We start from the raw sequence: 27,166 nt of genomic DNA, 5'->3' as shown, positions 1-27,166 counted from the left end.
CTTTCTTGGACACAAAAAGAAATCCTGCCCCCAAGGGCGAGGTGGATGGGCAGATGATACCAGAAGCCAGGGAAGATTCAATGTACTCACGCATAGCCTCCCTCTCAGGGCCAGACAGGTTGTAGAGTCTGCTGGATGGTAGGGGAGCCCCGGGAAGGAGATCTATGGCACAGTCATAAGGGCGAGAGAGAGAGCCTTGGACTTACTAAATACTTGAGCCAGGTCATGGTAACAAGAGGGGACTGTAGATAAATCGACCCTCTCAGTTTCAGTAGAGGAGGATAAGGAGGACACAGCAGCCCCTAAACAGTTCTTGGAACAAGATTCACTCCATGAATCTACTCTTCTTTGAGACCAGTCAATGATGGGGTTGTGTTTGTGGAGCCATGGGAAACCCAGAACTATTTGAGCGTGTTCCGAATGAAAAACAAAAAACTCACCCAGCTCATGGTGGTTGCCAGAGAACACAAAATGGAGAGAGGGAACCTTATGTGTCATCAAGGATATGGGCTGACTAAGTTCCTTAGTGGGGATGCAGAGTTGTTCCACCAGATTGTCACTTATTAGGTTCTGCTCGGTCCTTGAATCAATAAGAGCCAACACAGGGAGGTTAATATTATTGACACATAATGTAACTGGTAGTGTGAGGCGGTTCTCAGGAGAAAAATCAGCAGCACCCACCCATATCTCCTGAATTACTGGTGGGATCGCCTTTTTAAACGAAGGCAACAGTTAGCAATGAAATGGCCCTTTTTGCCACAGTAGATTCGTTCTTTGGCTTCAAAACGTCTTTGACTCTCTACTCTAGAAAGTCTAGTGTTCCCAATCTGCATGGATTCAGACTCAGAAAAGGTTACCTCAGACATCGGAGGATGATTTACCATAGACTGAAGTGGAAGGACCGTGACTGAGGCATGCCGGGACTTGTAGTCCTTCTGCTCGTTTCTCTCCCGTAACCAGTTGTCGATTCGAATTGCTGTCTTTATTAGCTCATTTAAATCTTCAGGTACGTCTCTAGTAGCCAATTGGTCCGTGACTTGGTCATTCAGAGCGCTGGAAAAAATACCTCGTAGGGCTACATCGTCCCATCCTGCCTCCTTGTCGGCAATCCGGAAGTGGATGGAGAATTTGGCGACGGACTGACTTCCTTGTTTCAGCGAGATTAGCCTTCATGAAGCAGTCTCCTGATGTAGAGGGAGTTCAAAAACACTTTCGAAATCACTTAGAAAAGTGGAGAAAGGACAATCATTAACTGCTAGGGATCGAAAATAGGCGTGAGCCGAAATGAAGTAAGTAATCCGAGCCAAGTCGGAGGCAAATATTGTGGGAGCTCTGCTAAATGCAAGATTACATTGAAGTAGGAAACCGCCAAATTGCTAAGGATCGGCACTAAAAAATTGGCTGGGAAGGAACTTAGTCTCCATGAGAGTTGGTGGAATTACTGTTGTTGCTGCAGGGGAAGTCGGTTCTTGTCTGAAGGAAACTGGAGGAGTTAAGAGGGGTGTTACTTTTTGATCCAGAGAGAAAACTATGCCACCTAATTTGGACAAATTACCATTGTTGAGCGATGATTTGCTGAAACATAAGCTCAGTCTGACTTAACCGTTTCTCTTGGAGTGCTATTAGCTCGAGAATCTGGTCATTGTCTGATTTGCCGTGGGTACTCATTTTTGGCTGGATTTTTCTGTTGAGGTTTAACTAGAGGAGTACCCAAGTTCAGGCAAAAACAGAACAATGACACAGAGACAAGATGAAAAGTTAAATGATGTTTATTTACAGTGAATGCAAAGCAGTGGGTTTGTAATGCAAGGGAATAGGAAGAAGTTAGCTGGTCATCCAGAGGAGTAAAGGTGAATATAATGAGGAGATTGTCTCTTTTTTTCTTACAGGCTCTTGGGAGGGAGGTCAGCTCAGAGGAGGAGGCAAGGGAAATCCAGGAAGTAAGTGTTTCAGGTTTCGGGGTCCGTTTGTGTTCCAGGTCCGAGGGAGAGAGAGAGAGAGTGGCAGGACGGAGGATGGTTGGTTTCCAGGTGAGAGTCTCCAGGAGAGGAATCCAAATACACGAGTCCTTAAGCTCCAGCAAAAGGCGAGTTCCACACTCCAATAAGTGTCCTTAAAAAAACACAAAAATCACCAGGTTACTCAAGAAAGTCTCAAAGATAAATTGTTGGCTGTCTCACTCAGTACCAGTGTCACTGAATTATCCGGTGGGGAATGGATCACATCCAGGAACTTAAATGCCAGCTGCTCTCATCAGCAGAATCCAGGACAGGTGCGTAGATTGGAAAACTCCGCCCCTGCCACTCTGACTCTGGAAGATAAGTAGACACAAACAGATCCACCAAACAAAACACAGTCCTAACAATTAGTCATGTTGTGATTAGTCTCTGTTTTGGTTACCCCAGTACTACATTTGGGTTCTTTGTAACAAGAAGTTATTACAGATTGTTGTCTGCCAGCCTGACAGACAGACAGACAGACAGACAGACAGACAGACAGACAGTCTCAATACTAGGCTTTTACCTCATACAGAGTCTGGCCTTTATCAGGTTCACAGATCAGCCACACACCACAAATTCTACCTAGACAATGAAATTATAATTAAATTAAAATAACACTAAAATATCAAATTGTGGAAAAATTAAGTACATCACAAAAACCCTAGAAACACAAAACATATTCTAACTTTAGCGTACTAATCCTGTTGTTTACACCTAATATTATTATCAGATTAGGTAAAGTTGCACATGCTTAAAAAATCCCTAGGCATTATCTGTCTAAACAGCTCTATGGTTGTCCTGAAGTGCAAACAACATCAACAAATCACTAAGCACAACTACAAATAAAAAACACAACAACATATTTAAACTTACAACATATTCAAAAACACAATGACATCTTCAAATTCACAACGACAATAACCTACCAGAAGAGGTAAATACCAGTGGGATACATGAGACATTGCTGATTGGACGACTGCGGCGTTTGGCTTTTGAACTGGAAGTTATTCTGCCTTTAGTACGTTTTTTAAAACATGAATGTTACCTGTGACATGGCATGACTCACCTCAGGAAGTGGACAGTAGTTACGTCATTTGTACATTCTAGCTTGTTTTAAATGTGTCTTCAGTGTACACATACTAACTGAAATTTCGCGATTAGTCCTGTGCACATCCAGTATCAGATCGTATGTATGTCCTTATTCAAAGTATGTTTGGGTCACTGGTAACATTCATGTTTTGAAAAACACACTTCTGGTTCAAAAGCCAAATGGCGTCATCCAATCAGCAAAGTGTCATGTTTCCCACTGGTATTTACCTGTTACGGTAGGTTAATGTCAGTGTTTTTTTAAGATGTTGTGGTTTTGAAAGTGTTGTAATTTTTAACATTACGTTGTAATTTTTAATCTGCTGTTGAGTTGTTTTTTTATTTGTAGTTGTGCTTAGTGATTTGTTGATGTGGTTTGCACTTCGGGGCCACCATACATTTCAGTGAATCTGATATAGTAGATGGATGACCAAGTGAACATTTCAAACACAGCTTGTGGATCTGAATGACCCGGCTAACTACTATTGCTAATACAAAATTCTATATTTGCATTTAATGCATTTAAACACTAAACAAGGTTTATCAATAGATTCTGAACAGTTCTATGTGTCCGACTGATTCATGTGTGTTATAAAGACTCTTAGAAAAGAAAAGAAACAATTTAAAACTGCAACTAATATGTTTGGATGCCTGGTAGCCATGTTAGATTTTTGGTAAGCAGACTTCAAAATTGTAGATTGGAAATTGTATTTCTGGTTGATTAAGTTGATTCTTTTAACTTGAAACAATGAATTTCACAGTTCTGAGAGCAAACATAATGCACCAATATTCTCCAGGTTTCCTCTGTTATTTTTGGCACCTGTGTTCTGCAGCCGCCCAAGCTTTCAATCTATTGGTGCAGTTTAGTTTGATTTTTCTTATTAAATTACTTCAGCTTATATTTATAGCATGACCTCTTTGTGGATGTCATGCATTTCTATCCCTTTACACTGTGAATCATGACATATCCAACCATTCTATAGCTACACCAACGCAACTGATGTTTCACAAAGATTTTACAAATCACCCCTGAATTCTTGCTTTTCCCTCTCTCCTATGAACACCTAAGTGCATATGTTGAGGTTTACTTGTGTTAACTTAAGTTTTTCAGCGGCTTTATGTCACGTGTGTGAATTATTTTTACTCTATGATGTTGTAATATCTTATATGTTGTAATAACCAGGTAGACACATTAAAGTGTGGTCAGACAAGCTGTCTTGTTCGCTTTTTAATATATGTTTTTGTCTTTCAGTGACTAAAACAAAAAGGAAGCACATGACTCAAACAAAAACAATGCATATAAAGGTTTTATTTTACTGAGTTATTTTAAAACCTAAAAATGCCCTTGTATTTCCCTGTCAGACCACAGAGTACAGTAGACTGAGCACGACTACTTACACTCACAATGTTGGTTTGGAGGAAAAAGCATACTTATTTTCTTTCCTGTCTACAGTATCTCCCTCTGGTTGGAGAGCTGCGGCTGAAGCCCAATGAAGAATGACACTGACAGACTAGACTCAGCAAGCCTAGAGAAACAACACTTGATGGGAAAACTGTTACACAAACTCCCTCATCCCAACCTACTTATGGTTGATACGGCTGTAGCACTATTTTACATAAAATCATGCTAAATTTAATACCCTATATTTCATGCGTGAGGTAGAAAAGACAAGGGAGAATAAGAGCTAAAATAATATAATGCACTCTTTACTCCAGTTGTGGAGATAATCCACTAGGAAAGCAGCAGACGGGATCAGACCCCGTGGAGCCTGTTAGGAAACAGCTTTAATTCATACCAAATCATCCCACCACAGCTGCCCTCCTCCTCTTGTTCCCAGGCAGAATTCATGTGAGCCAGATACAATGAGGCAAACTTTTGTCATTTACAAAAGGCAGCTGTCCCATTTTTAGCCCCAACAAAGCTCCAGCTGAGTCATAGTCAGCCTCACTGACAAAAGAAGGAGGAACAAATACAGGCAGAAAAATGACAATCAACTAAACACACTGAGATCTGGAAAATATAGAACAGAGTTTGATTTTTGTTTTATTATGAACAGCTGAAAAGTCTTGTCATATGTGAGCATAACTAAAGGAAAACAGAGAAACGTACTGTCAGAACGCAGTTTACAACATTGTGTAAGCATCTACAGGGGTTGGACAATTAAACTGAAACACCTGTCATTTTAATGTGGGAGGTTTCATGGCTAAATTGGACCAGCCTGGTAGCCAGTCTTCATTGATTGCACATTGCACCAGTAAGAGCAGAGTATGAAGGTTCAATTAGCAGGGTAAGAGCACAGTTTTGCTCAAAATATTGAAATGCACACAACATTATGGGTGACATACCAGAGTTCAAAAGAGGACAAATTGTTGGTGCACGTCTTGCTGGCACATCTGTGACCAAGACAGCAAGTCTTTGTGATGTATCAAGAGCCACGGTATCCAGGGTAATGTCAGCATACCACCAAGAAGGACTAACCACATCCAACAGGATTAACTGTGGACACAAGAGGAAGCTGTCTGAAAGGGATGTTCGGGTGTTAACCCGGATTGTATCCAAAAAACATAAAACCACGGCTGCCCAAATCACGGCAGAATTAAATGTGCACCTCAACTCTCCTGTTTCCACCAGAACTGTCCGTCGCGAGCTCCACAGGGTCAATATACACGGCCGGGCTGCTATAGCCAAACCTTTGGTCACTCATGCCAATGCCAAACGTCGGTTTCAATGGTGCAAGGAGCGCAAATCTTGGGCTGTGGACAATGTGAAACATGTATTGTTCTCTGATGAGTCCACCTTTACTGTTTTCCCCACATCCGGGAGAGTTACGGTGTGGAGAAGCCCTAAAGAAGCGTACCACCCAGACTGTTGCATGCCCAGAGTGAAGCATGGGGGTGGATCAGTGATGGTTTGGGCTGCCATATCTTGGCATTCCCTTGGCCCAATACTTGTGCTAGATGGGCGCGTCACTGCCAAGGACTAACGAACCATTCTTGAGGACCATGTGCATCCAATGGTTCAAACATTGTATCCTGAAGGCGGTGCCGTGTATCAGGATGACAATGCACCAATACACACAGCAAGACTGGTGAAAGATTGGTTTGATGAACATGAAAGTGAAGTTGAACATCTCCCATGGCCTGCACAGTCAACAGATCTAAATATTATTGAGCCACTTTGGGGTGTTTTGGAGGAGCGAGTCAGGAAACGTTTTCCTCCACCAGTATCACGTAGTGATCTGGCCACTATCCTGCAAGAAGAATGGCTTAAAATCCCTCTGACCACTGTGCAGGACTTGTATATGTCATTCCCAAGACGAATTGACGCCGTATTGGCCGCAAAAGGAGGCCCTACCTCATACTAATAAATTATTGTGGTCTAAAACCAGGTGTTTCAGTTTCATTGTCCAACCCCTGTAGATTCACTTGTGAGACTGTTTCAACAATACAGTGTCTTAAAGTCAACATGGCCAATGTCTCATCAGGCCAACAAAAATAGCAAAAATCCAAGTTATTTTTACTGCTGGGATCACAAACAGTGGTTCTAAACGGGAATCTAAGAGCACAGCCTGGATGTCTCTCCTGAGGGCAACTGTAATAATACAAAGATATGCCAATACCTTCTCCAAAAACCAAATTTACTGACTCTTGGTCAGGTTTCTGTATTTTAGTTTTTATGTCTTCTAACATTTTTGCTTCCCACAAACTGCATACATACATGTGTGTGTGTGTGTATATATATATATATATATATATATATATATATATATATATATATATATATATATATATATATATATACAGTACAGACCAAAAGTTTGGACACACCTTCTCATTCAAAGTGTTGTCTTTATTTTCATGACTATGAATATTGTAGCTTCACACTGAAGGCATCAAAACTATGAATTAACACATGTGGAATTATATACTGAACAAAAAAGTGTGAAACAACTGCAACTACAGTACACAGCTGATAGTCCTACTGAATAGACTGTTAGAATTTGTATTATGGCAAGAAAAAAGCAGCTAAGTAAAGAAAAACGAGTGCCCATCATTACTTTAAGAAATGAAGGTCAGTCAGTCCGAACAATTGGGAAAACTTTGAAAGTGTCCCCAAGTGCAGTCGCAAAAACCATCAAGCACTACAAATAAACTGGCTCACATGAGGACCGCCCCAGGAAAGAAAGACTAAGAGTCACCTCTGCTGCGGACGACAAGTTCATCCGTGTCACCAGCCTCAGAAATCGCAGGTTAACAGCAGCTCAGATTAGAGAACAGGTCAATGCCACACAGAGTTCTAGCAGCAGACACATCTCTAGAACAACTGTTAAGAGGAGACTGTGTGAATCAGGCCTTCATGGTAAAATAGCTGCTAGGAAACCACTGCTGAGGACAGGCAACAAGCAGAAGAGACTTGTTTGGGCCAAAGAACACAAGGAATGGACATTAGACCAGTGGAAATCTGTGTTTTGGTCTGATGAGTCCAAGTTTGAGATCTTTGGTTCCAACCACCGTGTCTTTGTGCGGCGCAGAAGAGGTGAACGGATGGACTCTACATGCCTGGTTCCCACCGTGAAGCATGGAGGAGGAGGTGTGATGGTGTGGGGGTGCTTTGCTGGTGACACTGTTGGGGATTTATTCAAAATTGAAGGCATACTGAACAGGCATGGCTACCACAGCATCTTGCAGCGGCATGCTATTCCATCCGGTTTGCGTTTAGTTGGACAATCATTTATTTTTCAACAGGACAATGACCCCAAACACACCTCCAGGCTGTGTAAGGGCTATTTGACCAAGAAGGAGAGTGATGGGGTGCTGCACCAGATGACCTGGCCTCCACAGTCACCGGACCTGAACCCAATCGAGATGGTTTGGGGTGAGCTGGACCGCAGAGTGAAGGCAAAAGGGCCAACAAATGCTAAGCATCTCTGGGAACTCCTTCAAGACTGTTGGAAAACCATTTCATCAACAGAATGCCAAGAGTGTGCGTAGCAGTAATCAAAGCAAAAGGTGGCTACTTTGAAGAACCTAGAATATAAGACATGTTTTCAGTTGTTTCACACTTTTTGGTTCAGTATATAATTCCACATGTGTTAATTCATAGCTTTGATGCCTTCAGTGTGAAGCTACAATATTCATAGTCATGAAAATAAAGACAACTCTTTGAATGAGAAGGTGTGTCCAAACTGTAAAAGCTAGAACAGTAAATTTGTCACAATATAATGTGACATAGCTCCATTTTTCTTTTAATCAGAATCAGAATCAGAATCAGAAAAGCTTTATTGCCAAGTACGTTTTTGGACATACAAGGAATTTGTTTTGGCGTAGTTGGTGCAATACAGTACAAGTTAAACAGTACAAACATATCTACAATATAATATAAATATAAGTGCACAGTTTTAAGTGAGTGAGAGTAAATATAGAGCAGTATAAGATGCAAGAGCAATACAACAGTGCAGGTGATCATTGTGCAAGTAAAGCAGGAGTCCAAGCTGAGCGTTAATGTAACGCATAGAGTTACAGGTTACAGGTGTCCTGTCAGCAAAAAAAGGGGGGGTGTGGGGGAAAGGGGGAATGTCAGGGTGGTTTCCGGGCTTTGTTAACCAGGCTGGTGGCAGATGGGAAAAAACTGTTCTTGTGGCGTGAGGTTTTGGTCCGGATGGACCGCAGCCTCCTGCCAGAGGGGAGAGTCTCAAAGAGTCTGTGACCGGGGTGGGAGGGATCAGCCAGAATCTTCCCTGCCCGCTTCAGGGTCCTGGAGGTGTACAGTTCCTGGAGCGACAGTAGACTGCAGCCAATCACCTTCTCAGCAGACCGAATGACACGCTGCAGCCTGCCCTTATCCTTGGCTGTAGCAGCGGCGTACCAGATGGTGATGGAGGAGGTGAGGATGGACTCAATGATGGCTGTGTAGAAGTGCACCATCATAGTCTTTGGCAGGTTGAATTTCTTCAGCTGCCGCAGGAAGAACATCCTCTGCTGGGCTTTCTTGATGAGGGAGCTGATGTTTGGCTCCCACTTGAGATCCTGGGAGATGATGGTTCCCAGGAAGCGGAAAGATTCCACAGTGTCAATTGTGGAGTCACAGAGGGTGATGGGGGCAGGTGGGGCTGGGTTCTGCCTGAAGTTCACAACCATCTCCACTGTCTTTAGAGAGTGGCAACTATATGCAGATCAGTCTGACAGAGATTCTAGTCCAATAATCTTTTCAAAAATGAAACAGCAGGTTAAGGGTGTTAAAGCTATTATTATTAGAGTTGGACCCTGAAAGAGGGAGAGGAGGATGAGCACAGGATAATTAGATGCAGGTCACAGCAGTGGTCACTTCACTATTTTCTCAAAGTATTTCTGATACTGCTTGATATTTGTCTTTGGTTGCGAGAGAGCTCAATTAATTCAAACTAATTCAAATTCCAGGCTAGAGATTTTCTTTCATAAAGAAATAAAGAAAATAAAAGAATTTGGCAAACTCAAATGATAATCGAACCATGCATGTAAATCAGCAAATAAATCTACACAGTAATTGTGAAATGTTATTGTTTTATGCAGGTTAGGTGCAATCTGAATATAGGCTTACTGCAAGATAGGTTAAAGGCAAATAGTTCATTTTTTAGCTGGATAAAAATTTGTGACTAGTAGCAGCTCGAAATAACTAAATAAAAGGAGTAAAGGTTCCTACCTTGCTGGTAACAACAGCTGTATTTTCCTTTGGGTCAGCCATTGGCTAATTTCTTACCTGGATCTAAAGTGGTTACGTTCTTCACTTGAAACACCGTATCAAAGTGTGATATGACTCTTTCATGCTTTGGCAGCCACAAGTACGCACAGTTTGGATGATATATTTTTTTCCTTGACATCTGGGATGGGTGTAGGCCATTGATATTTTTTCTTTATTCTTGCCTATTTTCACTCAGTAACTGCTTCTATACTTCCTTTCTCCAGTGTTCCCACGTGTGTTGCCATGGTTACACTTGTTGTTTATTTCCTCTAAGATGGGCCATGAGTACATTTTGTGACAAAATGTTACAAAATTGAAACAATAGCATAGGAGTTTAAACCAAAAGAACAAACAGGAAAAGTTTAGCTGTTTTTTTCATCCAACAAATCACCTCATTATCAGATAAGCTAAATTCCTACAAATTCTGTAAATGGCATAACAAAAACAAAATAAGCAGCTGAACAAATTCATTTTCCAGATGTGAGGTTGCTGTTTCCAGCATTAATTGTCTAAAACAGACAGGTTTTAATCCTCTAATTCATGTTTTTTCTCTGTCTGGCAGCTTTGTGACGGAGGTATGAGTCTACGAAGGGCAGAGTTATCTTTTTCCCATTTAAATGCTAATGAGCATGCTGCCGTACGAGTCAAAGTGCTGCGGAAACAGTGTGAATTTTTAATATCTTATCACACCAAAAGGTAACAGCTCTCCCGGTGAGGTGGAGGAATGACTACATGTTCCCTCATTAAATCCAACACAATTGATGTGTCCCTCCAAGTGTGCGGAGGGCCGCCGTGTCACAGCGTCATCGTCTGCATGCGTGTGTGTGTGTCTGTGGTCAATTTGTGTGTAAGGTGTGTATGCACTCACATCTGCCGGTTTCATTTAGGTGTGCGCAGACCTCCAGATGTGCACAGCGGATTGCACTTGTTTTCTCACCTCATCGGTAATGAACATCTGTTAATTGCCCCTCAATCATGTGGAGCAAGTCAGAGGACAGAGGTTGAGCTTTTTGCAGCATATTAATAATTACTATAGGTGAGTGATTAAGTCATTGGTGGTAAAAGGTAGGAGGTTAAATTGGTTTAAATGTAATTGCAATCATATTATATATTGACCTCTGCTCACATACAGCTTCAATTTGTATTTCTTACCTATTTTTATGCTGATTGTATTGCAGGATGCCTAACAATACTGAGAGATGCCTACTGGTGGGATTTCAATTATATATGCAGTTATTACATGTCCCCAGAAAAACATTACATTTTTAAATAAGTATGTTCAGCTGAGAGTTCAACCCATGCTGTGCCTTATAAAAAGTGTTCATACCAACTGAACGTTTTCTGATTTTGTTACCTTACAACCACAAACTTCCATCCATTGTTTTGGGATTTTATGTAATGGATCAACATTAAGTAATGCTTAATTGTGAAGTGGAAGGAAAAAGATACATGGTTATGAAAAAAACTTTGCAGAACCGCTTTCCTCTGCCAATAAAACTTCAAGACCATTTAGTGTTTATCTCTACCTGCTCTGCACAACAACATACTGAAATGCTTGTTCTTTCTTCTTTGCAGATTAACTCAGGCTCAGTCAGATTGGATGGAGAGCATTTATGAGCATATTTTTTTAATCTTGGCCCAAATTATCTGTTTGGCTTTGACTGGGATATTTTAACACTTAAATATGCTTTCATCTAAACCATTCCATTGTAGCCCTGAAGAGACTGTTGTTCTCATGGAAGGTGATCTTCTGCTCTAGTCTCAGGTCTTGCAGCAACATTTTCCTGTAATTAGCTCCTTCCATCTTACCATCAGGTTTAACCAGCTTTCTTGTCCCGACTGAAGACATCCTCACGGCATGATGCTGCCATCACCATGACTCACTGTTTGTTCAGGGTGATGCTAGATATTAGTTTTTCGCCACACATAACCTATTGCATGTAGGTTTTAAAAAAATAAAGTTTGGTCTCATCTGACCAGGTCATTTTATTCCACATGTTTGCTGTTTCTTCTGCATGACTTGTTACAAACTGCAAAATGGGACGTCTTCAGACTCTCTTTCAACAATGGTATTTTTCTTGCCACTTTTCCAAAAAGGATTTGTGTAATGCATAACTAATAGTTGATTCCTCCACCTAAGCTTTGGATCACTGCAGGTCCTCCTGAGTTACCTTTGGCCTCTTGGGTGATCTCTGATTAATGTTCTCCTTGCCTGGCATGACAGATTAGGAGGACGGCTATGCCTTGACAGGTTCGCTGATGTGCATAGCTGATTCTTTTTATGAACAGTCCTGATTAAGATGTTAAAAGCTTGGGATGTTGTTTTATATCCTAAATCTGCTTCAAACTACTTCACAACTTTATCTGCTGTGTTCCTTGGTCTTCATGATGCTGTTTGTTCACTGATGTTCTCTAACAGTCCTAACTTTTGAGGCCAATTGGCTGCCCCGGACTTTATTTATGGGGGTCAAATTGAAGTGGGATAAATACAAATGCACACCATGATTTTCAGTGTTTTATTTGTAAAATAAATTGAAACCCATGTGTTTTTTTATTCCATTTCTCAATTATTCTTAATTGTTAAATATATTGGAGTTTGTGGTTATTGCACTGTATTGTGGCATAATTTTGCTCAGAGGAGACATGTTTTATTTACAGTGATGTGATATATGGAGAATATCTCACAGACACCTAAGAATAATTTTGATATACAACACTGGTTCCATTTTTGCAAAAAAAAAAAATGGTCTCCACGTATGTTTTTAAATATGCTTTTACATATTCTCAGGAAATGATTTTCCACTGTCTTCTGGTAGCCAGCGGAGATCTTTGGTTTCATTGATATCTTTTTTTTCACTGCTCAGATAGTTGCTGCAGAGAGTCAGGGGAAAAACTGGGAAGCATGGAGGGACTTTTATGAAAGCAGGCCCTCCTCAGAGCCAGGATTCAATAATTGCCTTCCTCTTGTCTCACGCAAGTGACAGATGGTGAGGACACCAGAGGGCTGAAGATGGGAATAATATTGTTGATTAAGAAGAAATATAGGTAACAACATGCAGCTGTTGGGTTCAAAAAGAAGGATTGGGAGTGGGGCAAAAAAGAAGAGAAAGAGCTGGTTAGCAGTGACAATAAAGCTCAGCTGGCCCACCCACATTTTGACTCCAGCTCATTTCAACTGCTGAAGTGTGAAGTTTGTGGAAGGTGAGACTTGTTTCCTATATTTAAGGGACATAGTTATTATAACAAACAACCTTTCAAGAGTTCCTTTTTGTCGTTTGAATGGGAATCAAACTGTTGTCTTTTAAAATGTGAATGAACTCAGACATCGAGACCTTCTGCCTTGTGTGCATGAGCTTGTGTTAGTTGTTTCTCATATCCAGTAAAAATCAACCCTCCAGATGTCGAATGCTAATAACTGGATACACTCTGCACAGCTTCTTTTGAAAATAGTACTCTAAGATATCCCTCAAAATATGGAAAACTCAGGCTTCCTACACAAGATTTAGTGTCTTTATTTCAACTTTCTACATAAAGATGCCCCAGAGGCCATTTTGTAATGAGCTGTTACATAAACAGACCTCTAGGGTTTGAAAGCAATGAACTGCAATGCATTTTTTAAGTTTTCTCTCAAAGTACTCTAGTGAACATTATATTCTGATTTGTTCAAAGGTATCCATAAAAAGCATGGAAAATTAACTTTTTCTTTCTTTTTATACTGAAGACTCCTGTTTGACCCCACCTGATGGTAAGGTGATTCTGCATGAAACCTAAGCTACTGTATCTACGCTTTACAGAACAATAAGTATGCATGTTGGGTGTCAGCTGCATTGTATGTCATCCAGATAAGAAGCGAAATAAGCCAGTGTGATCGGCTGGGGAGATCAAGTGAGATTAAAAGATTTGAGGCTCCATTTGCCCATGAATATCTGATGCCTATCTGAGGCGGGAGCTGGCGATCCTCTATTAGGTCACTGAGGTGTTGGCGGAAATCTGCCTTTCAGCATCTGGCCATTTTTTCTCTTCAGACTTTTGTTTCTTTTTCTCCATGCCGGAATCGAAATATAGTAAATGATTCGTACATTAGTCAGACATCAAAGGATTTTCAGTGACAGGATATTGCCAAAACAAGCAGAAATGAACTATTGTTCGGCTCTGATTTGACACACAACCCGGTACTGTTTGGCTGTGCTAAATATAAATCAGCAGCTGGCAATCAGTGGTTAATTAAAGCTGTGAAATAACCTCACTCTGATTGTGATTTTCCGGTGGTCATGTAAGACAAGCCTCCTGTGGTTTCTCTAAAAGTCATCAGTCGCTTATCTAGAGAGTTCAGGCTTCAGACAGAGTCCAGACACAACGCAAATTCCCACAGATCCTGTGTAACAAACTGTATGTTCCTCTTGTTCTACAATTAATCATTTTGTGGATGTGTGGATGAGAGTTACTGAAATTCTACTCAGATTGTTTTATTTAAATGTGTGTTAAACACCATCTTAATAAAGCACTTTGCAAAAGTATTCATATTCCTTGAAATTTTCCACATTATGTCACATTGCAACCACATACATATGTTTTATTGGAATTTTATATGCTGAAAAAACACAAATGGGATTCAAAGTGAACAAGTAAAAATCTGAAAAGTGTGGCCTGTATTAGTATTCATTCAAAGCACTTTACACTAGAGCCACATTCACCCAATCGCACTCACTAACGCTCACACATTCATATACTGATACGCAGATCAGTAAGCAACTTGAGGTTAAGTGCCTTGCCCAGGGGCACATTGACATACAGCAGGAGGAAGCTGGAACTGAACCCACAACCTTCTGACTGCAAGACGACTACTCTTCCTACTGAGCCACAGTCACCACACTGAGTAGAACAAATTGTCATAAGAAGTCAGTCAAAAATTAAATAGTTTCCACATTATTGTTTAAATCCAGCTGTTCACTGAAGGCATCAAAGCTTTGTTAGAAAACATAAGTGAAGAAACAGCATCATGAATATGAATGAACACACTAGAAACATCAGTAATAAAGTTGTGGAGAAGTTTAAAGCAGGTTTTAAAAAAATTATAATCTTAGAACATCTCACAAGGTGCAGTCCAGTCCATCATGTTATAATGGAAAGGGTACGGCCCTATTGTAAACTTACCAGACATGCCTGTCCACCCAAACTGACAAATCAGGCGAGGAGAACAATAATCAGAGAAGCAGCCAAGAGGCACGCTGCAGTTCTGGAGGAGCTGCCGAAATGTACACAGAGTTTGGCAAGAACAAAGCTTGTTAAAAGAAAGTCAGAAGAAGTCCTGATTACCGCAAACATCTGGTAGAAGGTGTTCTGCTATGATGGGACCAAAATTAAACATTTTGTCTACATGCAAAATGCTGTGTGCATCAGGAAATGCACACCTCACATAACTCTGAACACACCATTTATATGATGAGCAATGGTAGCGAAGGCCTTATGCTGTGTGGATGATTTTTTTTAGCAGGGACAATGAAGCTGCTCAGAGTTCTGCGGAAGATAGTCATACCTCAATACAGGGTAACTCTGGGGGAAAACTGGTTAGAAGCTGCAAGAATCCTCAGACTGAAGTGAAGGTTTGCCTTCCAGGAAGACAACGAGATGATGTATGCAGCCAGATCAATACAGAAAGGGTTTAGATCAACATTTATAGAATGGCCCAGTCAAAGCCCAGAGCTAAATCTAACAAAACAATCCATAGCAAGGGCTGAGAAATTATTTTTGATAGACTCACCATCTAAATGGACAAGGTTTAAGCTACTTTGCAAAGAAGAATGCACAAAAATTTAGCATATGTACCCAGTAGACTTCAATCTGGAAATGCAGCAAAATATGGCATTGTCTTAATGGGGCTGAATATAAATGACTGTGAGGCTTTTTAGATTTTTATTTGCAAACACTTTTAAAAACCATGTGTCATTTTTCCTGAATAAATATGCACTATGTTTGTGTTATCTATTGCATAAAATCCCAATTGCATACATTTCTTGTTGACTAATTACAAAAATCTTTAAAGAGGTATGAATACTTTTGCGAGGTACCATATCCCTGGGCTGTGGTAAAAAGATAAATGTGTATGGTAATGAAAATAAACTGAAGCCACATGTCTTATTTCAGGATACTTTCCAACGTTGTTGGACCAGATTTTTCATTTTGAAGCAAACTGAAGGACTTTTGGCTCAACACCAAATGCACCAATGTTCTCACTCTTTATTGTTAAAATGCTGTTTGAATATGTGGAAAATGTGGTTTGATCCTTCTTGACAGTGAGAAATACAGAAAGGTTAGACAAAAGGCCTGGAAAATAAGCTGTTCAATATTGCAAATCATTTATTAAAAATGTTCAACACAAAATGTTAAAACACAAGTTCAATGTTCTGAAAGTAGAGAATGAACCTGAAAAGTTGAAATATTGTATCTGATAAAGATGTATGAATTTTATGAGATTTTGGGGAGGGCTGCTAAGGTAGGTTCCCTCCCCCCATGGGTGTGTCCACAGCCGGGGAGACCTCAGCCTATCCACCTGCAAAAAGCCGCTTCCCTTCACTCCAGACTTGAGCGTAGCTGCGCAAGGGTTGAATCTCTGCTGCTACGATTGTCTCCAAGAGAAACTCTTCTGTTTTTTTCCCCCACCTTTTCAGGGTTGGAAAACACGGAATTTGCTGGTACAATAAAGTGCTCACTTGAAGTTTAAGGGTCTCCGTGAAGGTAATTTAAATCCAAGCTTTGTTCGGCTCTGGGATAATTGTGCGGGATCTGCGGCGGATACGCCTGCGGACATAGCAGCTTAAACAATCCGGGTGGATGGTTTTAAATGGTGAACAGTCGTAGTGCAAAATTCCCTGGACGCATCTAGGAGGTAAGTGATTATTATGAAAGTGTTCTATGGAAAATGACGACCTTAAAATATAATTCCTGTTGTGACACATGCGCTTAAAGTATGAGAAGGAAACATAGTTGCTTTCTGAGTGCAAATGAAAATATGCAAGATGGTTTTGTCATTTATCTAAATACCAAAGCTTTATATTTTTAATACTCCTCCCTAAACGTGTGGGAGGTCGCTTTTTAATGAAAATCACACAAGGCGCAAAAGCCGCGCGTCATTGTCCGTGCCTCTATGCGTTTTTGGGGACATTTAAAGTTTCTGCTGCAAGTGCATTATGAGATTTCAAACTAAACACTCATCAAACGTTCAGACAATAATTCTGATCTAATACAAATGCCAGGTTTCGCCCCTAAATGACATGTGGATCATGTCCTCCTAACTCAGAGCCCATGCAGTCAGGCTTTATTTGGTTAACGGCCCTGCTTTGGAGCTCTGCCTTCTGGGGCTCAGTGTGGAACTTGATCTTAAACCCTGACTGACAATTTGACCTCAAACTCTGATCCACGTTTACAAGTAGATCAGTGGCATACATGGATGATTACATCAAAATCCCCCCTACACCACCACCACAACTGTTTTATTGTTTCCAAACCTAAGTCATTAAGCATTTATATTCACGTTTTTCTTTGTTTCTTTCTCTTTTGTCGCCAATCTGTCCAGAGTCTGGTTTCTTGGATAGTCCTCAGAACCCTTTTATGAGGATATTTTCTCCAGCTCTCTTTGTAGCGGATGACAGCATGCTGATGCGCTTTGTGATTTAATCTGTGAGCGCAGCCAGTGCGCGCCGGCTTAGGGGGCAGCAACTCTCTATCGGGGAAATACATTGTCCCCTAAATTTCTTTAACATGCATTTTTAGCAAACGACTTTTATTGTTTTAGATGTGTGAAAAATTATTTCTTGCTAAGTAAGGCTGGAGACTTTAATGAGCGCAGAGACAAACACCAGCTGCAGGAATTGTGGGTTCATCATAAAAAGGCAACAGAAGCTGAAATTTGACAGAAAAGTGGCCAGACCTCGTGATAAAAACTAAACACAATTGTAGACGTTATTTGCAAAAATAAAATACAGTAAGCATGATTTAAGTTGCATGGCTTGGTAATAAAAAATGCAACCAATCACGCGAGTTGATTTCCTCATTAGATCAGCACCCATAGCTGAAAGGGTACCTTATTCTGCCCACCCATAAACAACAGAATAGATGCCCACTTCCCCAAATAAGCCCAAAAAAAGAGAAAAAAACCCCATATTATTAAGAAATATACTGAAAACATTAGGAACTGTTAGATAGATAGATAGATAGATAGATAGATAGATAGATAGATAGATAGATAGATAGATAGATAGATAGATAGATAGATAGATAGATAGATAGATAGATAGATAGATAGATAGATAGATAGATAGATAGATAGATAGAAATGTAGTCAAGACTACAGAAATAACCCTTAATTCACAAGCTTCAAATCGGAAACTAAATACTGTCCCACCCTCCACCTGCTGTGCTATATTTTTTTTACAGTGCTTAAACTTTGCAACTATCCTATTGCCATTGACTGGGGATGCAGATAAGCAAGGGACATTCGTTGAGAGGTGCAACTGACAGATTACTTTTGTTTTGCCTCATTGCACCCCACATGCATTGCCACACTAGAAAGATAGACATATTGCCTTTAACAGATAAGTACTTATACTTCAGTAAGTATGAGGTGTTTTTGTGTGCTTGCTTTCTGAACTTTAAGGGTCTATAAATTTTTTATGCTTACCATTGTCTGTCTCACAGCTACAGAACGTCTCTTCTGTTAACAAACAGAGGGACAATGTTGTGGGACAAACTGTCCTGGCTGCTGGCCCTCTTGGCCGTATCATCAGGAGGGCTGCCACCTTCCAACGAGCCTCTGTCTGCTCCCAGAATCTTCGTGTCCTTTAAAGGTAAGGCACTGAAAAAAACTGACCTTTTTCTGTTTTTAATTTGTGCATCTGATGTGACACCTTCTTCGTTTTGTTCTCTATCTGGAATGGGTTAACTGCTGGCAACAGCACAATTTTGGACTTGCAACCCTGGCTCTTGTTCAGCCAGAGCTTAACTGGGGTTTGATTGTGTGAGAGAGGCTGTTGAGAATAATGAGATGTGCCGCTGATTGTCCGGACTATTCAGGGCTGCAGAATTTGTCTTCATCAAATCACATGGCTGTTATTAGTTACCCCCAAAACAAGCCTTTGTGTGACCTCGGCTCCTTTCTGAAATCAAGTCAAATTTAACACTTGGCTGTGCACGTACTCTCGGTGCACATCCAGCATGTTATTAATGTCGGCCTGTGCCAGTGTGAGAGCGTGAGTGTGTTGAACTGTCCTGTTAAAATAGGTCCCAGCAGGGTCATTTCTGCTGCTTCGTTGACGCGCTGTCCAAGACTGTCCTCGAGGTTTTATTGTACCTGTCTTCCACTGATGACTTTAATATTGCTCTGACTTCAGATCTGTCTCCTTTTATGATATCACCACTCTTGAGTACTGTTAGACATTTGTTCATGTGTGAAAATTGAGCAATACTAAATGAACTGCAGCTTTTTAGCTTTGGCAACTAAACCTCTCACTGTATAGATGCTCATAATAACAAAAATAATCCTGGATTGTCTCACATAGTTTGTGTTAATTACCACTGCCAATGCAAAAGTATGCATTCATAAGACTTTGTTTGTCTGTGTTCATGATACCAAACAAGGGCTACACTTATAGTTCATAGAAGTAGGTCGAGAGGTGGAGCGTGGCCAATGGGAGGACCCATTAACTTTTGTTGCACATCCTCTCAAAATCACAATATAGGACATTGGCCTTCATGGAGATCTGTACTCTATTAATGGCCATCAATTCCTCCTCTTGCTTCAACCTTTGAGTCCAATCTTTTTCTCACAGCGGGTTTTTACATGCTAATAGTCTCACATTTACTTTGCTGGAAAGTGTCAATTTATTTTCTATTATCTTAATTTTGTTTGTTTGTTTTTAATTAGTTTTGGAGGTTACTTTATGCACGACGGAGCAACTTCAAGTGGCTTGAGGCTAATAATGCACCTAATCTGTGCGATCCCCTAATTGTATTGATTTTTGCACTGCTCCACTAGGAATGCTTTATTAATTTTTTATGTGCTGGTGTACTTAACAAAGCACTTGGCTTTAGGTTTTATAATAGCTACGTGCAGCTATCTCTTGTGATAAGTGCCTTGTGGTAATGTAAACAGTGTAATTTTCAATAAGATATCTCAGAGTAAGGAAATGTAGCAGCTGAAGAAATCAGTAGTAGAGGGCTGCTGAATTTCCTGCATATGACCTAGCCCCACATTTATCCATAAAGGTCTCTTTTCTTCTGATTATTTACATTTTATGAAACTGGTGGAGAGCAGGATTTTGCTACAGTTGGCTGGCATTCAGGTTTTTTGTTATTGTGCATCTACAGTGTGTATTTGCCTTGATATTTGCTCTCTGTCAGAGCCACTTACAATGAACCCTAGATGGAGCTAAACATAATTTGTAGAAGGGGGAAAAAAGACACAAGTAGAGCATTTGAGTGTAAGGACAATGCTTAAAATCCCACTCCTTACTTCACACTCACATTAGGCTGCATCTGAGATGTGCATTAATATGCATGAAAAAAAAACTGACAAATTACATAAAAGCATTACTGTGATGTAACAGCACTTTTGCACCATATTTGTGAGAGTTGTTGTTGGCGTTTTTCTTTTCATGATTATAGGCTACAGTTTATAAATCCAGCATCTCTTTCATTAAAACTATGACAAATTATTCCCCCCTTGAAATTTATTATCTCATCAACACCAAAGCTGCTTTATATATCATTGCAGCTGATACCAAGAGGTGTAGTTAACCACTTGACTTCTCCCTTTACCTTTTCTTCTGTGGGACATAAATCTGATAATAGGTGCAGACATACACATCACTTACGAAACCTGACAGTATTTTCCCTGATGGCTAAAAGCAGCTTACATTGCAAACTAAGCTCAGATCGATAATCAGCAAGCTGACATATAAAACAACATATTTGTGCAGTTTATCGTGCAGTGGAAATACTTTTCTTCAGGATGAAACGGGGAAGCTACTCAGAGTTGATGGGAAGATGGATCTAAATATAGGTCAAACCCCATTTAATGTTGCAAAAGACTTCAGAGTGAGGTAAAAGTTACCTTCTAACATGATAAACAAACAGCTAGAGCTACAGTGTAATGATTTAAAGCTTTTTAATATGTTAGAATGGTACAGTCAAAGTCTAAACCTAAATCCAATTGGCAGCCACTAAACTGACTTGAAAGTTATCAATCACAGATGCTCTCCATCCAATCTGACAGAACCTGAGAAATGTATAAAAACTAGCAAAAGTTCGGTGTCTAGATGTGCAAAGCTTGTAGAGACATACCCCAAACGATTTGCAGTTGTATTGTACTGCAGAAAAACAGTGGCTCTAGAAAGTATTGACTTTATTGCATATACATATATATACATTTCCTTCTTTTTGTTACAATTTTGAAAAGTAAGAATACTTTTCCTCCAACTCCACAGTTGTGCACTAGCTAGCATTGGTCTATCACATAGAGGTATAATAGTGCATTGAAGTTTGCAGTTATAAGGTGGACAGATTTGAAGATTTTTAATACTTTTGCAATGCATTGCATGGTGCATAAAAAATTTGATAATATGCCTTCAAAAAGCACAAATATTTAGAGAAATTTGTTCTTACAGGTCAGACGAGGTTTAATGCATCACTTACTAACTGTTTGATTCTAAGCAGATGGTTTTGCCTGTAGCAGCTATTATATATGTTATTGTAGTCTAAGCTATTACATATGGTAAGAACCTAGTAAGCCTACAGAGGATAGGACTAAAGGAATGTCCATTTCAAGCAAATTATCATCCCAGACCTCAAAAGAGCTGAGAAACTAAATGTGGGCGAACAAGAAAATTTCAGCGAGCAAAGTCTCCCACAAATAATGGATTTATTGCCTCCAAAACATCCAACATAAATTAATCATCATCATCAGAATTACTAGTAGCTGAGGATTTAACACAATTTTTTTAATAAGATTTTGTTTCAAAATCAGGACAGAAAGGCTAACGTTTGTGCAGATATGTATGTGTTTTCTGTGTCAAAAAGGACGAACTAGACTGGCTTGTATCAGCTGCTGAGAACTCCTACAGTTACTTTTAAACAAGGTCTATAATCAACTGCTATTTTAGTATGCTGGGCTCAGCAAGGTTTCGACCCTTCAAACAGAAGCCAGTGACTCCCGAGGTTAACTGCCCTCAAACTGTGGGAGAATGACACCATATTAACAAGTAATAGCTTGTTAGGGCAATTCTCAGGCACATTTGAAAGTGTTTAACTCTGTTTGTCTTTGGCCTCTTTGTTGTCCACAGCGGAACACCTGGGCACAAGGTTAGCTGTGGGGCGAAAGCCTGCAGAAGGAAGATAAAGCCTGTAATTGAACAAATTTTCATGGATGGTCTTTTGGTTGGTTCAGCCTTTGTAGTCCCCTCTCCCCTGGACAGTCTCTCTGACACGTAATGAGTTGAGAGTTGTCACACACGAACAAAGACTTCACTATCTCTACTATACTACAGGGCGAGGATCAGAAATGGTGACATGTTCTTCATCTTCTCATTCTCTAAATGATATGGTGCTGCCACTGAATTTGATTGTGCTGTTTTTAACTTGCAGCAATGAGCAATTTTTATACATTATGTCCCACTGGCAGATTTGTGAGATACTTTTAGTTTCCACATGTTAAGTCAGCATGACATTCCGCTACGTAGGTGGCCCTGTACTTTTGTCATTTATTGGGCTCCTCTGGCAAAGGGAAAACATTAATCATGCTTGTCATGCCTGAGCTGTATCCCCAAATAGTTAAAGGGGTATTAACACATGCACCTTTACCAACTTAGATTCAACTTAGACATTGCTGATGCTAACGGTGCACCGATCAGAGATCCAGTCTTCATTTATTTTTAAAGCGTTGACCTTGCTGATACTGATACTGATTTTAGCTGATTCTGAACTGAGATTCTGATTGTCTGATCAAGCTGAAACTGTGGGAAAAAGAAGTTTTGTTCTAAATGTGCTGTTGATTTTGGAGGGATATTTTTAGAGGCTTTTTCAAATCCCTGTTATCGTTGTTTTAATCTTATGATGATGATTCTAAGTAATCCAGCATTTGTAAAAATTTGTCTACAGTCACATACTTGTTATTGACCAGAAAATGTATACATTATAATCCTAGATTGACACTGGGTGTACTTTTCTTTCTAATGTGACTGAGAATCCATCATAAGGGAAGGTTTAGAGTTATTTTATCTTGATTTATTAAGGTAAGTGTGGACAGCTTCATGAATTAATGCTAGGACAGAAAATGACTGCAGCTATTTTGAACATTTGGTAATAAATAACTTAAACTTTAAAATCAAAATCATCAACATCTGTCCTAAAATACATTGATGTTTTTGCAGAATCCCTTATTGTCACTAATCTGCATAAATTTTCACATTGCATATTTGTAAGGCCTTTATTAACATCCTTTGTTCACAATGCTTTTCATTTGTTCTTGCTGTGATGTGCTAAACTGTTTTAATTTTCTTTAAACAAACTAAACCATACCTGCTGGTGCCTTAACTGTACAGAACTTTTCTCTCCTTATTTGATCTATAAAATGTCATGACAGTGAAAAAAAAGGCTTCTATAAAACGTTTGGTAGCTGTAACACGTAAGCCCCCAGCAATTATTACAATACTTAATTGGTTTCTGCCTCAGAGGTGATGCTGGTGGAGAAAGAGTGGTGTATCCCAGCAACCTCTGCTCAACAGGATACGTTGTGTCAAACTCTGATTATTCAGGAGAGCAAAACAGAAGGTGACAGCTCCACTGCTAAATATAGGGGCCCTCCTGTCTCCTTCTTTTTACCTCCCTTCCCTCCTCTGCCTTCTCATCCTCCTCTGCTTTTACGCCATGCTTACCCTCTCTTCGTGCCTCATGATGAGAGGCTGGCAGTGTGAGTTTAAGTAGGAAAGTACCCAATGTGCCACCCTCAGCAGGGGTACTGTTTTACCACATGCACAAAAAAAACATGAGAGGGAGCATGGATTTTGAAATTGCCCACCGTATGACGAGGAAACTCAGACTAATTTGAGGGCAGGGACATATTTAATTTGATCAAATCATGCAAAATCACCAGAAATGGTATTTATCTCAGTTCATATTAGGTTGTATATGGTTGTTTGACTGCTGTAGCAGACATAGCTCAATCTCATTTCAAATTCATACTATTTACTTTACTGCAGTCATATACGCCATTGTCCGTTCCTTTTCTTTCCCGTCAACCTACACCCTTCCATGAATACCTTTGCTTTTATTTATATCATTTTATGTACCTTCCACTGGTTCTCTTTTATATCAACAGCTCCCTAGCAGGAGATACATCTGGTTTAGCCACTTTTCAAGCATTATTATTACTCCTGAATGTTTTCCTTTTAACTGTAGCTCAGTAGAAGTGAAGGTTTTTTGACTCTGTCCTGTCCTTACGGCATACCTTGAAAAGGTTATATTTTATGTCTCAGAATAAGTCAGAAAAGTTGCATCATTATAAACCAGCCTCTAGCCTTTTCTCATAGGGAATGGGTTACCTCCTGCTCAAATAAAGCAGAGAGTAAAGTTTAAATTGTGGTCATGAAACAAAACAAAGGGAATAAAACGCAGCAGTCTGATCTCTCTTGACCTTTTCTAGTGATCTTTAGAAGGCTGTGTCAGAAATTCCCTCTTGGTGTTCAACAATCTCATTGTGGAAAGAACAAGATCACGTTGTCCTATTTCAGTCCTTCTACTGGGATTGTTCTGCCTTAGCAGGTTCAGTAAATCAGATAAAAATAGCAAAACTAAAACCGAATCTCTACTTGTTCCTGTTTATTTGTGAGCTAGTGTTTGCACTATAGGGATTGGTAATATGGGTTTTTATTGTGGTATTTATTGCAATATTGATAAAAGTGACAATAAAGGGCATTTTAAAACTTCCCTCTGTATTTTGTAGGGAACATATCTGAGAACCAAAAAACACAAGTAGTGCTTAAAAATAAACAACACCCATTATCAAATAGTATACCAGGTATATTAAGTGTAACAAGTATATTTGTTGATGGTCTCATGGAACCGTCAATATTGAAAAAGTAGCTCAAAAAGTAGCTCAGACAGCAAAAACAAAATCAATTAGTTCATAATTATCATGATAAAGCACAGTTCTTATCACTAAACGTTTCCCCAAAAAACAATAAATGCAAAAAATATTTGAAATCTAGTTAGCACTGCATCCCAGCCAGCTGCTGCAGGAAGTTAGAAAATTAGTAGTTTCAAACTTGGATAAGTCATGCTTTCAGAAGTTGAGATTGTTTATTTTTCTTTTCTTTTGTGTTTGTTGTTTTTGATGTGAAAAGACGAATATTGTAAATGCTCATCTTAGCCATCATATTTGTCACTTGTTTCAATTTGAGTATAAACAGTCAACATACCACTATCATCAAAAATGAATGAACGAATGAATGAACGAATGTGGGAAGGTTTTCAAGAATCGCAGTGTGTCCTAGAGCTCTTAAATCTGTGTAAACAATGCAAAGTCAATGCATTTTAGGTTGAGCTGCCTAAACTGATACTGCTGTCAGGTGACGTACTGAAATGATGTATTTTGCAGCACAAAACAGAAAAGAAATTGACCAGTAATCCAAACCTATGCCTGAATCTTAGATCTATGCAAACCTAACTTCATCGGGTCATGTAGATTAATTAATAAAATCCTCACTCTCAGGTTTTGTCCACTGCATCAAGAGGGACAACCCTCGGCTGAAGCACATAATGATTTGAGTGAGTGTGTTGGTGAATGTTTGTATGTGCCTGCTGGTATGTTTGTGTCTCCTGGTCCCTGCTGTTGTCACTTTTTTAGATGGAAATGTGGCAGACAGGATATAAATAGATGCAAGACACGGTGGCACAGACCTGTCTTCTCATTCTCTCATTTTTAGGAAGCATATTTCTGATGTTTGTGATTCATTTCTTCTGCACCCCTAAATATTTTAGAAGCCGTCATTGTAGAGATGTGGTTTTGTTCATTAAGAAGTACAGTTTTTACTCAGACCAGTTATAAGCCACGGGTGCAGGAAGATGTGGGAGTTAAACAACAAAACAGGTTTTGCGGTTAGATTCACGGTTAAGGATTATAATGGATTTTTACCAGAGGTGGTTGGCTTTAGAGTGAGAGGGAGACATGGAGAAAAATGTTTTAATATTCATTTCAGGTCCATGTGCTTATGTCTGAGTTGTTTTTTGATGCCTGGGTGTCGGTGCGAGTGCAAGTGTGGGTGCTCACGTGCTCGCAGAGCTTCTTCTGTGGAAAAAACTTCGATCAGTGACACTGCTTCGGTTCAGTTTCCATAGCAGCCTCTACCTGTCACTCCTCACAAACTGAATCAGGTTCAAATGATCCCCTCCGCAGAGAGGAGGTGGGATGCAATCACTACCATGCGCTTATTTCCCCAGATGTCTGCTGTCTCGTTGCAGGAAATCCTGGAGCACAGCAGCACCCAGTCTTTGGCTTAGTCAATAAATATGTGAAAAGAAATTTGCTGATACAATTGAGTTTGAGGCTGTGGTTTGATTCTCAGAGTGAATTTAATACTGACTCTGAAAGGGGTGGGTTGGGGGGGGGTGTTTGCAGTCTATGAAATTAAGTATCAGGTCAAGGGCACTTCTCCCCTGGTATGCTTTTGACAGCTATCATTCATTTTCATTTGTCTGTCAGGGTTTGGATCTTGTTTCTGACCTCACTGTCATCAATGCCAGTTTTAACATTTCTCGAATGCACTGTTTGCATTCATTCATGTATTCTTTCATATAATCATAAAACCTTGAAATATTTAGACCCTGGTACATTTTTTTATAATTTAGGTTTTTACCAAAATGTATTTAGGATAGAAAAAGTATAGTAAATGGATTGTTGGATGCATAATTTATCTTAAGCACTGTCTGCAAAGGTTATGAAAAGCTAAAATATGTAATCTTGTAAAAATCAATATTGTCTTCTTTTTTAAACTTTTTTTGCAGCAGTAGAGCCCTTTATTTTTCATTTTACGACAGTAGATAGACAGGAAAGAGGGCAAAGAGAGGGGGAGACATTTGGCAAAGGTCACCGGGTTCGGGACCCGAACTTGGGACAGCCGCATCGAGGGCTATAGCCTCTGCACATGGTCGCGCGCTTAACCCCTACACCACCAGCACCGCACCCCTTCTCTTGAAGTGTCTTGATTGATCCTTTTAGTTCTGATTAGAGATTGCTTGACATTTACTCAATCTTGAAAATTGATTTTTTTCGTCTAATATGCTTTTTATTATTTTTTTATATATACATCAACAT

General features: G+C 39.8%; 1 long non-coding RNA gene across 1 annotated transcript in view; it reads left to right on the top strand.

The window, feature by feature from the left end:
- Positions 1-16,361: 16,361 nt before the first annotated feature.
- The window catches only part of LOC124856309, a 36,245-nt gene continuing 25,440 nt past the window's right edge, over positions 16,362-27,166 (top strand). Inside the window, exons 1-2 of the long non-coding RNA XR_007035302.1 lie at positions 16,362-16,690; positions 18,499-18,647. This is a non-coding gene — a long non-coding RNA (uncharacterized LOC124856309). The remainder of the gene's footprint in view (positions 16,691-18,498; positions 18,648-27,166) is intronic.

This window comes from Girardinichthys multiradiatus, chromosome 20 (genome assembly GCF_021462225.1).
Source record: "Girardinichthys multiradiatus isolate DD_20200921_A chromosome 20, DD_fGirMul_XY1, whole genome shotgun sequence".
Classification (NCBI taxonomy): domain Eukaryota; kingdom Metazoa; phylum Chordata; class Actinopteri; order Cyprinodontiformes; family Goodeidae; genus Girardinichthys; species Girardinichthys multiradiatus.
This window is presented reverse-complemented; position numbering and strand designations above follow the sequence as displayed.